We start from the raw sequence: 13,259 nt of genomic DNA, 5'->3' as shown, positions 1-13,259 counted from the left end.
ACATAAAATATTATGAAAGCAATCACGTTTTGGCCTTTTATTGTTTGTGTATCATAATAATCTCACTGGTGCAATGTTATGAAAAGCTAAAATAAAAGCACAAAAAATCAGTTTTACAAGATTGCAACTGAAACATAAATAGTGCTATGGTAATAAGTTGTGGAAAGGTATCAGTTGAAATGGTATTTAAAGATCCGGCTCATGTAGCAATTATGAATTGTTGTTGTACATTAGAGCTGTAGACTCTCTAAATACAAGGCATGCTAATTACAGTTATTCCATTTCTCACATTTTTATTTAGGCCATTTCAGTCCTCTTCTGCTTAGCTCCTCCACTACATCAAGTTATTCCACCCATTTCGATCTCACAAAAGGTTCGTCATTTCATATTATCTTTAATGAGTTCGGACCCTGTCCAAAGTAATTTTTTTCGCAACCTCTAACCATGGTTTGGGACAGACGGACAAACATGGCTTTTATTTTAGTAAAATTGTCTTTATTTCTTATGCTTACATCCTGACTTTTTTGATTTAAATTCTCATTTTACCATCATCCATCATACGCTCTCTTGCGTAAATTGAAATTACTTTTATCTGTTCTCTGGTGTCTCCATTCCTAGCATAATTATCTTTTTAGGTCAGTCTCGGCCTCATTGTATTCTCGCTTGCAAACCAAGTTTGCCATCGCGCAGTAGTGTTACTCTGGTGAACCTTTTTTTACAGAAGCACCTCAAACTGTGTAGGTTTATTGTGGAGTTCAAATAAATAATCTAAAATAGAGTTTGACATGACATCTATAGCAGCTTTGACTATGTTCAGCTTCATAGAAAGAGTGTATAGATGCAATACATCTGTAACAGGAAAAAATTTAACACTAGATCTTTATTTTAGTACATGTAAGAGTCATGACCAATCGACTGTTTATCTCTGTTCATCTGTAGAAAGAAGGTTGGAAGTATTGCATCATACAGGATATGAACTTCTGATGAACCAACTCCCTACTAATTGCACCAGCCCCTCAACTTGTTTGTGCTCATGACTAATTGTACATATAGCTATTCTATGTGATGATTTCTTATGGGCAGCCAGGATACTAGCATGCGTGATCATCAGAGGTGCTACTAGTAATTCACTTGAACCATTCGGTTTATCTTTGACATTTGCTGTTCCGACAAATAAGCTTCGAAAACAAATCATTGTTTATGAAAAAACAATTGTTTTCGCTAAGGAAATGAATGATATGCTAGACTCGTGTCTTAATGTCAATGCCTTGAACATAGTAATACTGTTTCCATGGCACGTGGAATAATCACATCAAATACGTGTCAATAGATGGCTTACATGAGCTTATGAGTTTTTGAATATAATTTGATATTCATCAATAAAATTCATATCATTTAAAAGCATAAAAATCATTCAATAATGTAACCAATAATTAGAGATTAGAGAGTTCCTCAGCCAAACCAGCATTACAATGAGACGATGCATGGTGCTTGGTACAAAAAGCTCAAAATTTCTTGACATCTTAGCTCGATATATCATGATACCTTTTTCAAGCTTTTCAATGCTGGCACAAGATACACTTTGGAAATCTATGGATTATCAAAAACTTTCTTATCATTGAAAACATAATGGATAAAACACTGTTTTTGTTTGCTTCATTGTTCAAGTCGTCCACAAAATAGAAGATATAAAGTTACCTACAAGATGTTCCTGTTATTTCTTATATGTAGACAATTATAGGTAACCTTTTGCTGTTATAAAGAGAACAACATACAATGAAATTAAAAAACTCAAAATCAAGAGTCAACTAACTTCGATGTTTTTCTTATTGAACATTTCTCTTTGGATAAGCTTGTCTGTCTGTGTGTCTGTCTGTTTGTTAATGTGTCTGTCTGTTTGTTTATGTGTCTGTATGTATGTCTGTATGTATGTCTGTATGTCTGTCTGTATGTCTGTATGTATGTCTGTATGTAGGTCTGTCTGTCTGTATGTCTGTATGTCGGTATGTCTGTATGTTTGTGTCTGCATTTCTATCTGTATTTTTGCCTCTCTTTGTGTCTTTCTGTGTGTCTGTTTGTGTGTCTGTCTGTATGTGTGTGTCTGTCTGTGTGTGTTTGTCTGTGTGTCTGTTTGTGTGTCTGTCGGTGTGTGTGTGTGTCTGACTGTGTGTCTGTCTGTGTGTCTCTTGACTTGCCTGTGCAACTGTCTGTGTGAATGTGTGTCAGACTGCCTGTGTCTATAATTGTTAAGAATAACCTAGCTTATACATGCAGAAAATATGTCAAAGTGCTAACATGACTCAAAATAAAATTTGAAAACTAATTGACAACTACTTTTAGTTACCTTTGCCCACATTCTATCAATCAAAGACACAAAGTCTTTTTTATGATTGTCTCTTCTTTACACAGACTGATTTTTTAGTCTTGTTGTTCAAGAGACTTTATCAAACTTTTAATCTTTTTAAGCAAAACTGTTATTTTAAAGCATTTTTCAACCTCTTTTATAAATATATGCACTTGTATAAACATATAATTGTTTATCTGCTTCAATATATATAAACAATCTTTAAAATAATTTTTTATTCAAAAAACAAAAACAACTCTCAGAGATTGTTTGTACCAACATTTTTTTACAAGTTGTCATCAAACGCTTCTTGGCATGGGCTTGGCATGCCTAAAAGGTAAGTTGGGTTTGTGGCCAATCATAAAGTTGCTCCATTTGAGTCACAGAACTTGGATTGGATTTAGATAAATTGTACTTGAATCAGGATGCTTGACAACCGGATAATGAAGACATCTTTGTTACTAATTGTTTAGTTAGTTGTCATCAGATTTCAGAAGTCCTTTTAAGAGATCACCGGTCACGATCAACTAAATCTGTTTCTATAGCAACGCTATGGAGTGTCACTGTGCATATATAAGACTTCTCATGCTAATATCACTATGTGAAAGAGATAAGAATATTAGCGTGCCACAATGGTGCTTGCCAAGCTTGTTTTAGTTGCTACTTTTATTGGTTTCATCAGCGCAGGTAAGCAGAGTAAGCATGACTAATACTTTTAAACAGAAACAAACTTGGAACCTCTTGTTTTTATGTATTTCATAAATATGACTAAATACCAGGCAAGGTTGCATATAATGCATTTTAACATCGAGATCTTTGCTAGACTTACTCAGTTGGTAGGCCTATTTATTTTTGCTTGAATTATTCAAAGATCACGGTAGGCAGGAGGTTTTGTGTTCAGGCATTCTGATGACCATGAATACAAGTGCAGTATACCATCACAGTCTTAAACTCAACAAAAGTCCTCAAAAATTTTTGATATTGCCATAAATCGCTTACTATACATCCATTCCTGTTATATTGTGAGTGAAACTGTTTCAGAACTTTAAAAACTTATAATATACTTATGCATTTGCAATAGTTACTTCTGATAAAGTCTTATCACATTTTTTGCATGCATAGCTTCATAATGATGTAAAATTGCGGTTCAGGAGTAAATTTATGTTAACATTTTTAGTGACTAATAATCACTTTTCGTGAGTAGATAAATTATAGTTACCAACAAATAGAGAGAAAAAACTAAGTATTTCCTAGTAAAATGGAATATATTTTAAATATCTATGAATACATTCAAATTCATTGTATATTCGTTTTCGTAAGCTTGAAGTTACAATTCATATTTTACACTATTGTGAATTAAACTTATAAATAATAGTGCAATATTATTTTGTTTCTGATAACCACTTTGTTTCTACCTGTAAATCAAACTACATCTAGATGGTTTTTTATCAAGAATAATTATGCTCTGTATTATTCTTAATATCATATATATATATACATATACATTATAAGTACATGTAAAACTAGACAAGTGTATTCAAGTCAGTTTACTTCCCAAGATCTGTATATGTGTATGGTATTTGGCATATAACTCCACAAAAGGCCCAGTTACAAGAAAATGTGATCTATATTGAGCCAGTTTCGCTGATCCTCATTGTGTTGATCACCATATCTTTTGTACAGTTGCAATGTGATTACAGAGAGCCAAGCAGTGTCCTTGTATCCAGATAACCGTCTTTGCGAATTTGCTGGAGACTGTGCCGTCGTCCTCTGTGGACCTCTGGGAGTTCAAACTGACAACAGAGGTTGCCCTCTAAAGGGATGTCCCTGCAAAGTTGGTTTCAGTGAGTGTTTTGTAGTACTAAAAAATACTTATATAGTTTATCAGAACAAATTTTATATCTAAAGTACATGTACATGTATTCACCAATAAATGTTGATCAGGATTAATTAAAGACGACTTCCGAAGGTGCTTGCAGTAGTCAGTTCACTTCATTTAAAACAAGAGTAGACAAGAAAGTTTCATCAGCCCACAGCATCAGTTTTAGTAGATGAGTGTGAGCTTCTATCATTTTCAGTCATAATATTTGCCTGGGTTCTAACAGACACACTATTTTTGTACTTGGGTGTAGTTGTGCCCCCAACAACCATTAAATGTTGAATGATTACAAAAGTAAACTCTCTATGGTTATGTTTTTGAACCACTTGTATAGCTGTATGATTACGACATCTGTTGGTTGCATGTTTTCAAAAAACCAGTACAAAAGATTCATGGTGCTTTATAATACAATGGTACAAGGCAAAACTAATAAGTATGAAATAAATTTACTTTCAAATAAATTGGAAGGAAATGCTGTGTAAAGTTTTTTTCAAGTCAAATACACTTTTGTGAAAAAAATGCAACCTTAATTGCTAAAAACTTATGGTTCGATTTTTAGCTGTCTTTTAGTAAAAAAATAAAAACTTTTCATTCTATTAAAAAGACATTGTAAATACATTTTCTCATTAAAACAAAACTGGACCATGTTCTATCTTAAAACTTAAAACTGGTTCACGGGTTTGCTTGATTGAAAAGGTTGTTAGTATAGTTTTACTTTTGTTTTTGTCCATGCATTCTTTAAATGCTGCCAGTACCACAATCAGTCAAAACCGATTTAAAATATTGAGAAACACTTTTTATTTAATTTTAAACAATGTAGGTTTCCATATTGTGATGCTGCTCAAAGGTGCTGAAATGTTTTAAAAGGAATTATCTACTCATTAATAATGTAGTACAGTATATTGAAAGGTTCAAACGTCACTGTATATTGTGACACTCACACTATGAGAAAACTCTCTGACACACTTTGTGGGTGGTCTAATGCCTACAGCAATGCTTATCTCCCTGTTCATTTCCTTTGGTGAGTGTCTTATTAATGATACCGGCACACTCCTGCTGTTACAGAACGCATAATCAAAAATCGTTTACTCACATATATATATATGTAAATCAATCACGCAGTTCCTGTTACCACTATTCACTGAACAGGAGAAGTGATCAAATCATTTGTGTATAGTTGTCTCTAATCTAGGAGATCTGGCAAGCTTAGTGGATTCTTCCTGTTTTTTAGATTAATCATTTTCTCTAGGAGTGTTTATGCCTCAAGTGAGGCAATGGCACTCAGTAATTCTCTTATATACACAGTGGGCATACTAAATGGGTGTTGAGGTAGATACCTGAGCAGTCTACCGCGCTAGTGTTAAGCTATTAGCAAATTTAGTAGATATCTCTACAACAGCCATTTTTCGTTGATAGCCTCAAGGTAGATTTTATTTAGTTCCCATGAAAAGTAATCATTTTTGCTAACCTTGCTTTCATTCGCAAAACTAAAGTACTTCTAAAAATTTAACTTCAAATGCTAAAAATTACTTCAAACTTACTCAATTTCTCAAACTTTTCATTATTTTACAAAAAGTAAATACATTGGAAAGATATCAACCAAAGCTTTGGGTTACTGCTGCCCAATGAGATCAACTCTCCCTTCTTTGTGCATTACAGCTCCTCCAGATCTTTCATGTGTCTGTAAAAAAGCCCCATGTCCATGCCCTTCCTACTGTCCTCGACTGTCCTGTCCTATCAATTGTGAAGAGGGAAATGGTTGGGTGGTCGATAAAAATGGCTGCAACACGTGTCAATGTAGACCCCGCAGTAAGTTATAATGGAGTTAGTTTTTATTATTGTCTGTCTCTATTCGCAACTTGCGGTCAGTCTAAACAATATAGTCTGCTCTTTTGTTTGTTTTTATTTAAGAAATTGCAAGTTTTTATTCCTTTTAAGTGATATATTTTTCTAGTTCATCATCAAAATCTATCTAACGTTTTGTTCTATCTAGCAAGACTTGCGAATACCATTGATTCATAGTGCACAGGTTTTTTATGCAAATAACTTTTTTTAATCAATTTAAACATTCTTCATCTCTTATAGAATTTATAAGATTTTGTGTAAATTGATTGCTTGCTGCGTTACAAGCAATACATACACGTGTGACTAAACGGCGATCTTGGTAATTTGCAGGTATTAATTTCTCACTTTTAGTTTGTCATTCTTTCTCAAACTAATTAGCCAATGACTGGGCAGCGAGACCTCTGTGTGATCCTTCATGCAAATCATTGTTGAAAATACACATAGCAGAAATGCATACTATTGTTAGACAATCTTTGCTGACTGACCAAGACAGTTTGTACTACACCAGCTGCACACTCTACTATCTGCGTTTCTTACAGTTTGTCCACCAGTTTGCAAGATTGGATGCAAGTATGGTCATGTACTGGACAGCAATGGATGCAAGACCTGTGCATGCAGTAAGTCAGAAAATATATCTTTATGTACAGTTATAAATTTATTATTAACTAGGGTAGGGAAAACTTGTGGTTAAGTGACAGTCTTTTGAAAAGCTTACGTCGATCTTACCTGTAAAGAGGTTTAGAAGTTTGGGCTTCATAATATAAACTGTACTGTATTTTTATGTTTTGGTAAACCATGTCATATTGTATCATATTATGCTATATTATACCTTATCATAGTTTGCCATATCACATTACCCTGTTAATTGTCATAGTCTATCATATATCGCACCATATCAAACTATGTTGCATCTTATCACAAAATATAATATAAAACTAAATCATAGTATAGTATTTTGTAGCATGGTATAATATTTATGTTGCATTATATTAATTTATTGTTTAGGTATATTTTATTGTAGTTTATCACATCATATCACATCGCATTAGTTTAATTTATTCTAATTAGAACACCATATAAAATAATAAAATATAATTTATTTTAGTTATACTTAGTGATATACTGTAACATAGTTTTATCTAATCATAATATGTTGAAATATAGCAAAATAATTAAGAATATAACAATGATTTAAGAAATACTCCCTAATATATCATTTTTATATGAAATATTTCACAATATAACATTATGTATAAAACTTCAAATAAGCTGACTTGATTTCCATCAACTGTTTTAGAGCCCTTCCCTATCTGCCCACTCGTGTTGTGTGGAGCAAACCTCAACTGCCCAAATGGATATGTGACAGATGACAACGGGTGCTCTACCTGCCAGTGTAGTGAGTATGCTTCTGCAGTACGCTTGATTAATTAATAAATGTTGCTTATCAGAGAACTATGCTATATATTTGTTATTTATTATTACTGTGCAGATAGCATGAAGTGTTAGCTCACTAGTATCAATGATATACAGCCCTCCAAGGATAGCAGACAGCTATCATAAGGGCGGGGTTTAATGATGGAGCCCTGTTAGGATTGTGCTAGCCTGGGTTTCAGAGCAAGCACGACTCTCGCGGGGCGGTCGCGTTGCGCTGTTAGGTTTTGGAAAACACGACGCGCTGTTATCATTTCATTAGCTTATTCAGTCAGTAGACCCCGCGGTTCACAGTAGCAAACCTTGAATTTCTACGATGTAGGGGTGATACCTAACCAAAATAATGGATCCATGCAAAATAAAACATTTCAAATTACCTACTTTTAGTAATTTTAAAATTGGTAAAGGTCGTAGTATATGTTTATAGTTGAATATAATTTACGCGAAATTACCCGAACAACGGCCTTTTTTTCCTAGTTTTTGATTAATATTTCGCCACCCTTAATATAAAATGACAGTCTTTTATTGTTGCCACATTGTTTTACCTGACCAATAAGATGTGACAGCAGGCAAAACTGTGCAGTGTAGTTTTCATACTCAAAATCTAAACACAAAACCGAATTTGGGCTATTTTATGATTGTTACTATTAATATCACGAATGCTTGTGAATGGCAACTTACTGATCATAATAGTGACAATATTGGGATACTATATTTATTTGAAAACAAAATGAATTCAACAGATAAGTAAAATAACCACTATGGTTCATAATATTTGTAAATTTACAAGGGGTTTTATTCAGCATATTTGTTTGTTCGGGTGCCGTGTTCGGGTTCATCCCAACAGGGTTCCATCATTAAACCCAGCCCATATGAGAGCCATCGGCTATCCTTGGGGGGCTGTATATCATTGCTAGTATACACTATATTTTATTACTATGTTTTGGTAATCCATGTCATATTGTATCATATTATGCCACATTATAACTTGTCATGGTTTGCCATATCACATTACCCTGTTAATTATCAGTCTATCACATATTGCACCATATCAAACTATGTTGCATCATATCACAAGATATAATATAAAACTAAATCAGATTATAATATTTTATAATATAATATAATATTTATGTTATACTAAACTAATTGATGGTTTGAAATGTATTGTAATTTATTACATCATATCACATTGCATTATTTTATTTTCTTTGAATTAGAATACACTATGAAATAATGAAATATAGTAATATAATGTAACACAGTTTTATTTGATTATATATTAAAATATACTAAAATATTCAGTAATATAGCATTGTCTTGTTGAATATTTCACAGTATAATATTGTTTTATGAAATACTTCACAATATAACATGGTTTTCATAAATATTTCTGTATATAACATTGTTTTATGAAATACTTCACAATATAACATTATGCATAAATTGTCACAAAAGCTGACTTTATTTCCATCAACTGTTTCAGAGCCCTTCCCTATCTGCCCAGCAGTGCTGTGTGCAGCAAACCTTTACTGCCCAAATGGATATGCGACAGATGACAACGGGTGCTCTACATGCCAATGTAGTGAGTATGCTTCAGCAGTACACATAATTAGCTAATAAATGTTGGTTATTATAGAAATATGGTATATATTTGTCATTTATGATTACTGTGAAGATACAGTGAAATTTTCACAAAATATATTAGCAGTTGTCTTCTCTATGTTTAGGTCTAGGCATGATTTAACTGAAAAAATAGCAAACATGCTAAAGGATATAATCTATACTAAGAATTCCCAACTTGTTATTGTGTGTCTGTCTGTTAGTCCACACAAGTCTTATGCACTTCTATATATTTTGGCTAATTTAATCTACACTTCACACACACACACACACACACACGCACACGCACACGCACACACACACACGCACACACACACACGCGTGCGCGCGCACACACATGCCCAAGGTCTTGCTTTCAAAACTTTGTCTGGTTCTTGAAAAACCACCTCTTCAACACCTACCTTCCGGCTATCTGATTAGGGATGAAATAAATTCTTCATATCACCAGGATTACTGCTAGTTGTACTATAAACTTTATATTGTTTATCATAAAACTGCTCTAATAGCTGATGGTGAGTTGTTAATAAATATGACATCTACTATTTCAGAGCCTCCTGTGTGTCAGCCAGTCCTGTGTAAACTATTCTGTGAAAATGGATTTTTAAGAGATGAGAACGGTTGTGAGATATGCAAGTGCAGTAAGTTTCTTTTATATAATCATATGATAATTTAATATACAGATGTTATATTCTTTGGCTATGGCTATTTATAGCAAACCTTTGTTTATTTATTTGTATGCTTGTTTGTCTGTTTGTTTGTTTGCTTGTTTGTTTGCTTGTTTGTTTATTAAACCACGGATTATGAAACCTTGAAACATGCTCTCAAAACTCAGAGAAAATTTTCTATCATAAAATATTTTGTCTTCTAAGATGACTTGATGTCTGATAAGCTAATGTGATGGTTGCTAATAGGGAAACTTTTAACGAAGTTAAGTGAATGTAAATTATATATAACTTGAAATATATTTCAATTATGCCTGAACAGATTTTTTATAGCAAATATAGCAGAGACATAGCAGTATTGTTGATAACAAATATGTGGGCAATAGGTAATTGTTCTCATCACTAAATATTTTAGAAACAAGATGTTTTTAGTTGTTTTTAGAAATATTTATTTGTATAAAAAGATAGCGATGATTTATTTATGCTAGAACCAAGCTGTTAAAATTGGAAAATTATAAAAAAATGAAAAATTCTTATACAGTATATATGAAGTAGCTAATGCAGGGGAGGCAACTATGCCAGCTTGAGGCTCACAAACCTTTATTTAATTCGCAAAAGTTTTAAAATTACCCCTTTTAGATTGTAAAAATGTAAAATACTCAAAGGTTGATTATGAATTATTTAATATTTTTTAACAAATACTACATAAATCTGCAGCTTTGTGCTCTAAAACAACTATTTGGACAGAAATTTAAAATGAGAGCTATTTTGCCTCCCGATAAAGGCTGCAGCAAAAAAATATTTTTAGATGGTCATCAAATGACAGAAGTTCAACCAATCAAAATGTGTTATTAATTCACTCCACGCTCTGATTGGCTTTGGATTGGTTTTTGATTTTTGTTGCAGACAACTTATTTGTAAATCTTTTAGCTTAAATTTTATGGTGTGAGTGATAGGAAGTAAGGGGTTAGTGAAGGGGTCCCTCAAGTTGTACAGTAGCTGGGGTTTTTGTAATTAACAGGAAATTCAAATATTTATGGATCTTAGCATCAATAGGTCTTCAATATATCCAAAGTGCAACATCGTAAGTCTCTGTATGATATAGCAAGGTCTTTTATAAGTTGTGATATGTTGCTATCTATGTAAAAACTGCATCTAAAGATTTTATGTGAATTTTATTTTTAAAAAACCTTTGTATTTTGCAAGGCTGCAATGGATAAAATTAGGGTTAAAAATGGCTGTAAAATATGTCTCTAATATTTATGTGTTATAGATTAACAGCAAGACCCGCAATGCTCTACATCAGCAATTGATTTAAACAAAAAATGATAGTCTCTGTATAGTATGTGAATGGTATAAAAAATTAAATGGTATACGGATATCATTTTTAGGAACTTCTCCAGTTTGCCCAATAGCGGCATGCCCAACAGAGCAGATTTGTCCCAATGGTTATGCTACAGATGCTGATGGGTGTCCTACTTGCCGATGCAGTAAGTGTATTCCATCAGTCATATGATTTTAATTCTTAAAGTTAAAAGTCTTTACCTAAAACTATTTATGTTTATATCATTTATTTGTTTATCTACGATTTATGGTTATATGTATATGTTGGTTATGTTGATATTTTAGATCCTTTTCCAATCTGCCCTCTAGTGCTGTGTGCTGTTCAACTTGACTGCCCTTATGGTTATGCTACAGATAAGAATGGATGCTCTACATGCAAGTGCAGTGAGTTAGCTGAAGAATACATAGAGTTGTCTTCTCTTGGTTTTTGCTTTTCGGCTTAACCTATACTTACTAAGTGGTCCTAAATCCTAAAAGCTTGGCCGTCTGTGTTACTAGTTGCTCTTTTAGCTGTACTCTTATAGTAAAATTAGAAACCTTTATTAAGTTTGAACAAAATAAATTGGGAATAATTTTTTTTCAGTGCATTAGCCGCACAAAGCTTACGTATGAGAAAACAATTGACTAGATCAAGACAAAATTGCTATGTAACTAATTTATAACAGTTCTATAATAATTTATTTACTTTATCTCATAAATGAGATATTTCTGTAATTATTTCTCCAAAAATAAACCATCAAACAAAGTGTTGGAGTAGACCTGGTTTTATTACTTCTTGTAGAGCCGAGGCCATGTCTTTTAAAGAACTGTAACAAGAAATGCCTAAATGGCTTTAAGACAGATAATAACGGCTGCCAAACCTGTGCCTGCAGTGAGTGTTATTGCTTCACTACTATTTGTCTTCTTCAACATCTAAAACTATTTATAAGTTCAAGGTCGCATTAATGTGGAGTTGTCCTGAAATGAAATCTTTATATGAATTTACTGAAATAGGTAACAACGTAGCTCAACCTTTGAAGTCTTTTACCATAACATAGATGTATTCAGGTTCTATTGAAGCTATGATTCATAGATATTTTAACACGAACTTCAGCTAATGTACACTGAGAGGGGTTTCTTCATTTACCAGCCCTTACTTCCAGTTACTCTCAGGCCAGAACTTTTCAGCTGTACTAGTTATACTTGAGTTATCCGTAATCACAATTACTGTATAGATGTATATACCAGTCTAAATGCATAGTGGTTATGTAATACATTGTAATAAGTTAAACTTTTTATTTTATTTTATTTTATTACTATCCAAAAGTTTTTATCTTTTGCAGCCTAGGTGGGAGTCAAAATGGCTTTTTTTTGGATGTCAGATTGTTGTTTTCTTCAGTTTAATCACAGAATTTCAGCTAATGTAAACAATAAAATAGTTTTAGCCACCATAGAAGATTTGGAGTTGTCTGACTACATGGAAAACAAAATAGAATATCAGTATTTAAAATGTGTAGCATTTTGGTAAAATGTGTAGATTATAAATGTACTGTAAGTTTGGTGTTCAGAATATCTGACTGTTTTTCGTCGGAAACTGTTGACTTTTAGAGCCCTTCCCAATCTGCCCAGATATACTTTGCCCTCAAAATACCCACTGCCCACACGGCTATCTGAAAGATAAAAATGGATGCACCACATGCAAATGCAGTGAGTTACGTTTTAAAAACTTTTGCATTGTTCTGGTTTGGTTTGCTCTCTGTTCAGCTTTGAATAAAACACATTATACAAAAATACAATATAAAATCATATATTCTGCTACTCTATTAACACATATGTTAATCATATCATACCATGTTATACCATGCCATAGCATATCATAACACATCATAACATACTATACCATATCTCATCATAGCATTCCATATCATAACACATCATAACATATTATGCCATATTTCATCATAGCATTCTATGGCATATTGCATCATGCATCATATTAAGCCACATCAAGCCATACTGTGTCATATCATACACATCATATCACATCATATCACATCGCATCACGTTAAAGCGTAGCATATCATATCGTACCATATCATAGCTTATTAAAATTGTGTTATATCACGTTTTCAATCCAGCACAACAATGGTAT

The sequence above is a fragment of the Watersipora subatra genome, chromosome 4, assembly GCF_963576615.1.
Source record: "Watersipora subatra chromosome 4, tzWatSuba1.1, whole genome shotgun sequence".
Classification (NCBI taxonomy): domain Eukaryota; kingdom Metazoa; phylum Bryozoa; class Gymnolaemata; order Cheilostomatida; family Watersiporidae; genus Watersipora; species Watersipora subatra.
The sequence above is the reverse complement of the archived record's forward strand: the minus strand, read 5'-3'. Positions refer to the sequence as shown.